Source organism: Ursus arctos, unplaced genomic scaffold (assembly GCF_023065955.2).
Source record: "Ursus arctos isolate Adak ecotype North America unplaced genomic scaffold, UrsArc2.0 scaffold_7, whole genome shotgun sequence".
NCBI classification, from domain to species: domain Eukaryota; kingdom Metazoa; phylum Chordata; class Mammalia; order Carnivora; family Ursidae; genus Ursus; species Ursus arctos.
The window spans coordinates 66,386,192-66,394,407 of record NW_026623089.1 but is presented as its reverse complement, the minus strand read 5'-3'; the positions used below and the strand labels follow the sequence as shown (position 1 = coordinate 66,394,407).

General features: G+C 42.5%; 1 pseudogene; it reads right to left on the bottom strand.

Moving 5' to 3' along the window:
- Positions 1–1,686: 1,686 nt before the first annotated feature.
- LOC113259307 (U6 spliceosomal RNA) lies at positions 1,687–1,799 on the bottom strand (annotated as a pseudogene).
- Positions 1,800–8,216: the final 6,417 nt, after the last annotated feature.

Here is an 8,216-nt window from a genome sequence, read left to right as displayed (position 1 = left end):
GACAAGTGCACTCCTTAATCCCTGTCACCTATTTTCCCCATTCCCCCCTCCCATCCCCTCTGGGGACCATCAGTTTGTTCCTCTATAGTTGAGTGTCTTGACAAATGTATACTTTAAATGCACAATGCCCAAGAAACTATGCTAAGCTTTAGCCGAATGCCAAGAGGATTTGAGATTTTACCCCACAGGAAATAAGACCCTGAAGGGCTGGTAGCAAACCTATGCACCCATCAAATTACCCTCTGCCTACAACCTTTCCACCTGTCGGCGCTTGCACTGGCTACCAGCGTATCTCATCTGTTCCAACCCTTGCCTTTGGTCCTGAACAGGGCTTCCGGGACTGACCTTCATCCCGCAACCAGCAGGAGTTCTCCACTGATGGCCCAGCATTGTCCAGCTTCATGGTTGCTATGGTGACAGTCACGAATACATTAGGAGAAAAACAGCCACTTTCGGGCAGGTATACAGTCCTGGCAAGGCATACCAGCACTGGCTTGTAAAGTTCTCTGGTTTTCCCCAAGACTTTTCTCTCCCCCAAGACTTAAATTAGGAACCAAGATGTAACTGCTAAGAGCATGATTTCCCTAGCAACCAGAGAAATGCTCTTCCCTCCTGTTGGTGAGGCTAAAAATAACATTGCTTGTGCCCCTGTAACCAGCTGGAATCTCCAAATCATCTCCTGTAACATCCCCTGGTCATAGCAGATGCCTAACTCCCTGTCTCACCTATCATCAAGGTGACATTTCTAAGGCACACATGTCCTTCCTGCATAGAATCACTCAGGCTTCCCTTTTGCCAAGGGAGGGGAAAGGTCGGAGTCAGCTTGTGAGCAGGGCAGGGCTCCCTTCCTACCCCTTTCCAGCTTGGCACCAATGTTCTGGGCATAAGCAATCACCCAAGATTCTCTGAGCAGACCGTGTGTCTGCCTGCCTGGCTGCCAGCCCTCTCCCCTTCCCCCCTTCCTCCCTCCCTTCCTTTTGATATAATAAACACACAATAATATAAAAAAGAACCTAAGGGATCAGTACCATGAGTTTTGACAACTGTATCTGCAGGGCAAGATACCAAACATTTCCAATGCTCTAGAAAGTTCTCCCCTGTCCTTTTTCAGTCAATCTATCATCCCCCTACCCAGAGGCATTTTCTGACCTCTATTGCCATGATTAGTTCTGTCTGTTGTGGAACTTCATAAATGAAATCATATAGAAAATACTGTTTTATGCATTCCATTGGGTGAATATGCCACAATTTCTTAAATTAGTTTCAGAGGTAGAATTTAGTGATTCCTCAGTTGCATACAACACCCAGTGCTCATTACATCAAGGGCCCTCCTTAATGCTCATCACCCATTTACCCCATCTACCCCCCACCTCCCCTCCAGCAACTCTCAGTTTGTTTCCTAGAGTTCAACATCTCTTATGGTTTCCTCCCTCTCTGTTTTCATCTTATTTTATTTTTTTCCTTCCATTCCCCTATGTTCATCTGCTTTGTTTCTTAAAGTCCAAATATGAGTGAGATCATATGCTATTTGTGTTTCTCTGACTGACTCATTTTGCTTACCTTCTAGTTCCACCCACATCATTACAAATGGCAAGAGTTCATTCTTTTTGATGACTGAATAATATTCCAGTGTGTGTGTGTGTGTGTGTGTGTGTGTGTGTGTGTGTATCACATCTTCTTTATCCAAAAAATATGTAATGCTTCGCAAATTTGCGTGTCATCCTTGCACAGGGACCATACTCACCATCTCTGTATCGTTCTTGTTCCGACTGTAGCATAAGTGTTGCTGAAGTGAGCACTGAGCCATAATTTTACAATCTACTTTTCTTTTGATGGACATTTGAGCTGTTTTCAGTTTGAGATTATCATGAATCAGGCTCTTAGGGATATTTTTATACTAGTCTTTTTGTGGGTGGTCATTTATTTCTCTTGGGCAAATGCCTAGAAGTGGAACTGCTGGGTCACAGGGTAGCTGTATGCTTAACTTTACTAGAGCCTGCCAGATGGTTCTCCAAACTGGTTGTACCTTTTGACTCTTCCATCATCCGATATGAGAGTCTAATCATTCTACATCCCCAGTAACATTTGGTATTGTCATTGTTTTTCTATTTTACCCTTCTGGGTGAGTGTGTAATAATAATTCATTGCGGTTTTAATTTGCATTTTTTTAAAGATTTTATTTATTTATTTGACATAGAGGCAGCCAGCGAGAGAGGGAACACAAGCAGGGGGAGTGGGAGAGGAAGAAGCAGGCTTCCAGCGGAGGAGCCTGACATGGGGCTCGATCCCAGAACGCCAGAATCACGCCCTGAGCCGAAGGCAGACGCTTAATGACTGCGCTACCCAGGCACCCCTAATTTGCATTTTTCTAACAATTAATGATGTGAGTATATTTTCATGTACTTACTGGCCATTTGCATATCGTCTTTTGTGAAGTGCCTGTCCAAGTATTTTGTCCATTTTAAAAATTGAATTCTCTATCTTCTTATTAGTTCATTAATAATATAGTCTGAATATAAGCATTTATCAGATATATGTTCTGCAAATAGTTTTCCCCTGTTTGTGGTTTGTCTGCTCATTTTCTTAATGGTAACGTTGAAGAGCAGAAATTTTTAATTGTGATGAAGTTCAATTTATCAGTTATTTTATGTTGTGATTTGTTCTTTTTGTGCCTTCTCTCAACAATCTATATCTATCTGAAGACCGCAAAGAATTTCTCTTTTATTTTCTTCTGGAAGCTTTATGGTTCTGTTTTTTTTTTTTTTTTCATATAGACTTTGATTCATCTCAAATTAGTTTTTTATTTTTGCAGTGAGACAGGAGTTGACTTTGCTTCTTTTCCCCATAAGAATATTCAGTATTTCCAGCACTATTTGTGGAAAGAATTTCCTGTCACCATTGAATTATCTAAAATAAGTCTACTGTAAAAGTAGGGGTCTATTTCTGGACTCCCTTTTCTTCCATTGACCTGTGTGTTTTTCCCTACACAATACCACACTGACTTGATTATTGTGTTTATAGCAAGTCTTGCAATGATGTAGTGTAAGTTCCTCAACACTCGTCTACTTCAAGATAATTTTGGCACTTCTAGGTCCTCGAATTTCTGTAAAAATGTTAGAATTAGATTTCCTATTTCTTCCCCCAAAACCTGCTCTAATTTTGGTAGGCATTCCACTGGAATTATAGATCGATTTAGAGCAAATAAACATTTTAAGACATTGATCCTTCCAATCCATGACTATGGTATATCTCTCCACATGTTTATATCTTTTTTAATTCTTCTCAAAAGTGCTTACAGTTTCCAGGGTAAAATTCTTGAACATCTTTCATTAAATTCACTCCTAGATATTTGATTTGTTAATACTATTGTAAAGAATATTGTTTTATTTTCCAATAAAATAAAATCATTTATTACTTTACCTGCATACTTTGGCATGCACCGTTTCAGACACAAGGCATGTCTTTCTCCTGCTACCCCTCCTACCAAGCATCACCCTCTGTAGGAAGCCCCTCTCTGTTTTCCTGTCTTGAATTAGTAATCTCATTTCTGTGTTATAATAAAGCTCTGTGTGGGTTCATGACAATGCCAAGATCCCACCATATTTAACTATGTGTTTATTGTCTGTCTCCTAACTAGACCCTGAGTTCTTTTGAGAGTAGCAGCTGCGTCTTCAGTCTCTGTTCACAATATTGAGTCAAGCAGTCAGCATATAGACTCACAAGTCAAACAAAGACATCTTAAAGTTGTGAAAAATCTCAGATGTCATCATGTTCAGTTCTCTGCATGAAACTCTACAACATCTGCACATGTCCAGAGTGCAGCCAACCTGTCTAGTTTGGGTTATGGCCAGATACGACGCCCTTTATGCTGCTCTTTGTGTCCATTAACAGTAGACTCATGGAAGCTTCCATTGGAACTGAAAAACGTTCTGGAATCCTCACTTGAGTAGTAAAGATCTAGTGCCGAATCTACTCGGATAATATTTCCTCCCCTTTGTTCTTTGGTTTTAGGCACGTTAAAAAAATTCTAATTCCTTATCTACTAAACATGTCCAACTGGTACCATTTTATGGTTTAGGAAGTTTTATCTTTACATTTCCCCAATTAGTATGTCATAGTTGCATGACTTTTGGTATTCTCGCCAATTCTAGTCAGTATTACAAAGTGAGGAATTGTAGCTGCATGAAACTTTTTGTTCTGCCACCCAGTAGGTGTATAATTTTGTCTCTACATATATAAGGAGAACTGTATGAGTGTGTTCATTGTGCAAATCACACATTTATTATGTTGATGGAAATGTGGTTGTTCATCTCTAGGAAACTAGAAAGGTATAGTGTATTAAATGCATTTTATGGTGTACCACACCACAATTAGAAGTGATGAACAATGCATACCTAACAATATAGATGGATCTTAAGAGCTGTGCCACTGGGGAAAAGGTAAGAAATATGTAACACAAAAACATTTGTGTAAATTAAAAACTCATCAAACATCAGCAACAATGCATCAAACAGCAAACCTCATTCTTGAAAAATACATTCAGACAAAAAGATACACCAGAATTCTTTCGGGGTGGAAGGGTGCATTATGAGAGTAGAGAACAAGGGATAAGAGGGAACCAACGAAGGGTTCCAGCAGATTGCTAGAGATAATATGCTGTGAAATGAGGAGCTTGAGAAATTCAAGCTTCCATTTACAAGATCTAAGAGAAGAGAAATAATAAGGTAAAAACCAGATTTTGAGGGGATTAAATGAGGTAATTCATGAAAAACACTTAGTAAGTACCTAGAACATAGTAAATATTTACTAATCTTATTAAACTATCATTAGTAGACTAATACGTGCTACAGAGCACTCTCCAGGGGGAAGGGACTTTCTTTTTGCTTAGTCCGGCATCTCTAGCACCAGATCCTGGCATGTTATAGGTGCGTGGGTGAATACCAGGCATTGAGATTCAATGATGAGCAAAAGCAATATTGTTTCTGCCCTGATGGAGCTAACACTTTGGAAGACAGACAGACACCAATAAAAACATATATAAATAACTACAGAGTTGTAACCGCTTCTAAGTGCAAGTGCTCATGGTTCTATCAGAGTCTATAACAGAGACAACTAGATAGAAAGAGGATGATCGCTCCAGACAGGAAATATAGCACGTGCAATGTCCCTGTGGCAGATGAGAGCTTGGCAAATACATGAGCCTGAAAGACAGGGTGAGGGGACCCAGCTGGGCGGTGAGGCTGGAGAAGGAGGTAGGACCAGACCATGCGAGGCCTCACCAATCACTCCAAGGGACTTGTCTTTATCTTCTGAACAGTGGAAAGCTGATGAAAGGCTTTAAGAGCAGACAGATACAAACACAATCAGATATTCTTTTTTATATTTATTTATTTATTTATTTATTTTATTTATTTTTAGAGGTGGGAGGGGCAGAAGGAGAGGGAGAGAAAATCTTAATCAGGCTTTACACCCAGCACAGAGCCCAACATGGGGCTCCATCTCAGGACTCTGAGATCATGACCTGAGCCAAAATCAAGATCAGATGCTTAACCAACTGAGCCACCCAGACGCCCCCAGATATTCTTTTTAAGAAGATTATTCAGGCGTTAGTTTTTAGTGTATGTGGCACTGAGCTAGTGGTGAGGGGATAGAGAGAAGCAGAGAGTAACTAGTGGCTGGAATTATTATCATGTCTGAACCATATATATAAGACCGTATTCAATATGGTTGATTCCTAGATATCAAGAAAAGTCTGAATCTCTCTGGAATAATGTTGATGCTTATGGGAGGGACTTCTGGATCATAAGATGCCCAAGGCTGACAATGAGATGACATCTCTCAACAAACTGGGAGCAAAGGCCATTCCTCCATCTCCCCTGATACTATCCCACTACTTGACAACTGGAAGGATTTGGGCTTTATAAACGTTTTGTTCCAAATGTATACTTTCAAACTAGTTGGGGATGGTCCTGGCCTTGTTGATATGCAAATTCATCCTATTCATCAACTAATCTTAGAGTCTGCCAATAGGTCCTGAGGCACCATAGCCTCTGCCTGCCCATTTCCAGAACTTTCTCAACCATACTGGTCCAGTCCACAGGCTACACACCTGCCTGCCAGGAGGAGAGAGCACATGCTCTGCAATCTGTTTGTCACTCACCTACAGAGCCACACCAAGGGACATGCCAAGTCTGTTGAGCTCCACACCCCCCACAACCACGCGCACCTGCCCTGGCCACACTCACCCTGAGGCAGGGCCACAGCTGGCCTCTGGGATAAAGCTCAATGCCAAGCTCCTTCAAAAATCAGACTGGGTGCATAAACTTCTGTTCTCGGTTTTCTTTCTAAGGTAGCTCACCCACCCCACCTTACCCCCAAATGGCATCCAGTGCAAAAAGTTGTCACTGGGACCCAAGCCATTGCCTCTCACCTTCCAAACACTTTGTAAATGTTAGTTCCTTCTTTGCACCCTTCCTGCAGGGGTAGCCCCTCACACCTGGCCACATGATGATTCACTATTATTTTTCATGGAAGACACCTTCTTTAAAATTCTAGAATCAATAATCAGGGGGACTTGGGGCGCCTGGGTGGCTCAGTTGCGGAAGCGTCTGCCTTTAGCTCAGGTGATGATCCCAGGGTCCTGGGATGGAGCCCTGTGTCAGGATCACTGCTCAGTGGGGAGTCAGCTTCTCCCTCTCCTCCTGTCTCCCCGCCCCCATTCATGTGTACACTCTCTTTCTCTCAAATAAATAAATAAAATCTTAAAAAAAAAAAAAAAACAGGGCACCTGGGTGGCTTAGCCTGTTAAGGGTCCAACTCTTGATTTTGGCTCAGGTCTTGAATTCCAGACCCATGTTAAAAAAAAAAAAATACATATGACATCTCATTCTCAAAAAGACATTCCAGTGAATGCTGGTAAGCAAATAGAAAATATCAGTAACTGGGAGAGGGGTCATCTGAATGCTGAATTGTCCATCAGATACTTCTTTTTCTTCTCCTGGGTATCAGCTGAGGGTTCCTCCAGTATGGAATCCATCTTGCACATTCATGCATTCATACCCTGCACCCCCCAGGGGGTGTCAGTTGTCCTGGGCACTCACTGAATACATCAGTCATTCAGTGTATCACTTGCCAAGTTTCCTAAGTACACACTGGACACAAAGCTAACATCGTGGACACAAAGTTTCTGCAGGAAGGAAGAGCACATGCTCTAAAGCACAAGGATTAGGAGACCCTTGTTTCTGCATAGCTTCTTCAAACGCAGAGAGAAACACGTTCCCACATGTGCAGGACAAGTGCCAGCCAGAGCGGCCCTTCAGAGCTGCCCTTCAGCTCACCTGGAATCCGAAGCGTCCGTCAGCCACACGGTCAGGGAGCAAGTTCTCTGCCAAGCCGAATTAGGGGTGTAGTCTGGCCTGAGATGCCCTCTGTCTGCATGGGGATGTGAACCTCTCCGTGCCACTGACATCCACATCTCATGCTCCTTTAAAAAATACTTTATTGCTGAAAAATGCTAACCATCACCTGAGCTTTCAGGGAGTTGTAATCTTTTTGCTGGTGGAGGGTCTTGCATCGAAGTTGATGGCCACTGACTGATCAGGGTGGCGGTTGCCGAGGGCTGGGGTCGCTGTGGCCATTTCTTAAGACAACAATGAGGTTTGCCGCGTTGCTCGACTCTTCCTTTCATGAACCATTTCTCTGTAGCACGCGATGCTGTTTGATAGCATTTCACCCACAGGAGAACTTCTTTCAAAGTTGAAGTCAGTCCCCTCAAACCCTGCTGCTGCTTTATTAACCAAGTGTATAGACTATTCGAACTCCTTTGTTGTCATTTCAACAATCTTCACAGCGTCTTCGCCAGGAGGCGATTCCAGCTCACGAAGCCACTTTCTCTGCTCATCCATAAGAAGCAACTCCTCATCCATTCAAGTTTAATCGTGAGATCGCAGCCATTCAGCCACATCGTCGTGCCCCACTCCTAATTCCAGTTCTCCAGTCACCACATCCGCGGTGACTGCCTCCACTGAAGCCTTGAACCCTTCATAGTCCTCCATGAGGGTTGGAATCAACTTCTTCCGAATCCTGTTAATGTTGATGTTTTCGCCTCTTCCCGTGAGTCCTGAATGTCCTTAAGGGCATCTAGAATGGTGAATCCTTTCCAGAAGGTTTTCAATTTACTCGGCCCAGATCCATCAGAGGAATCACTGTTCATGGCA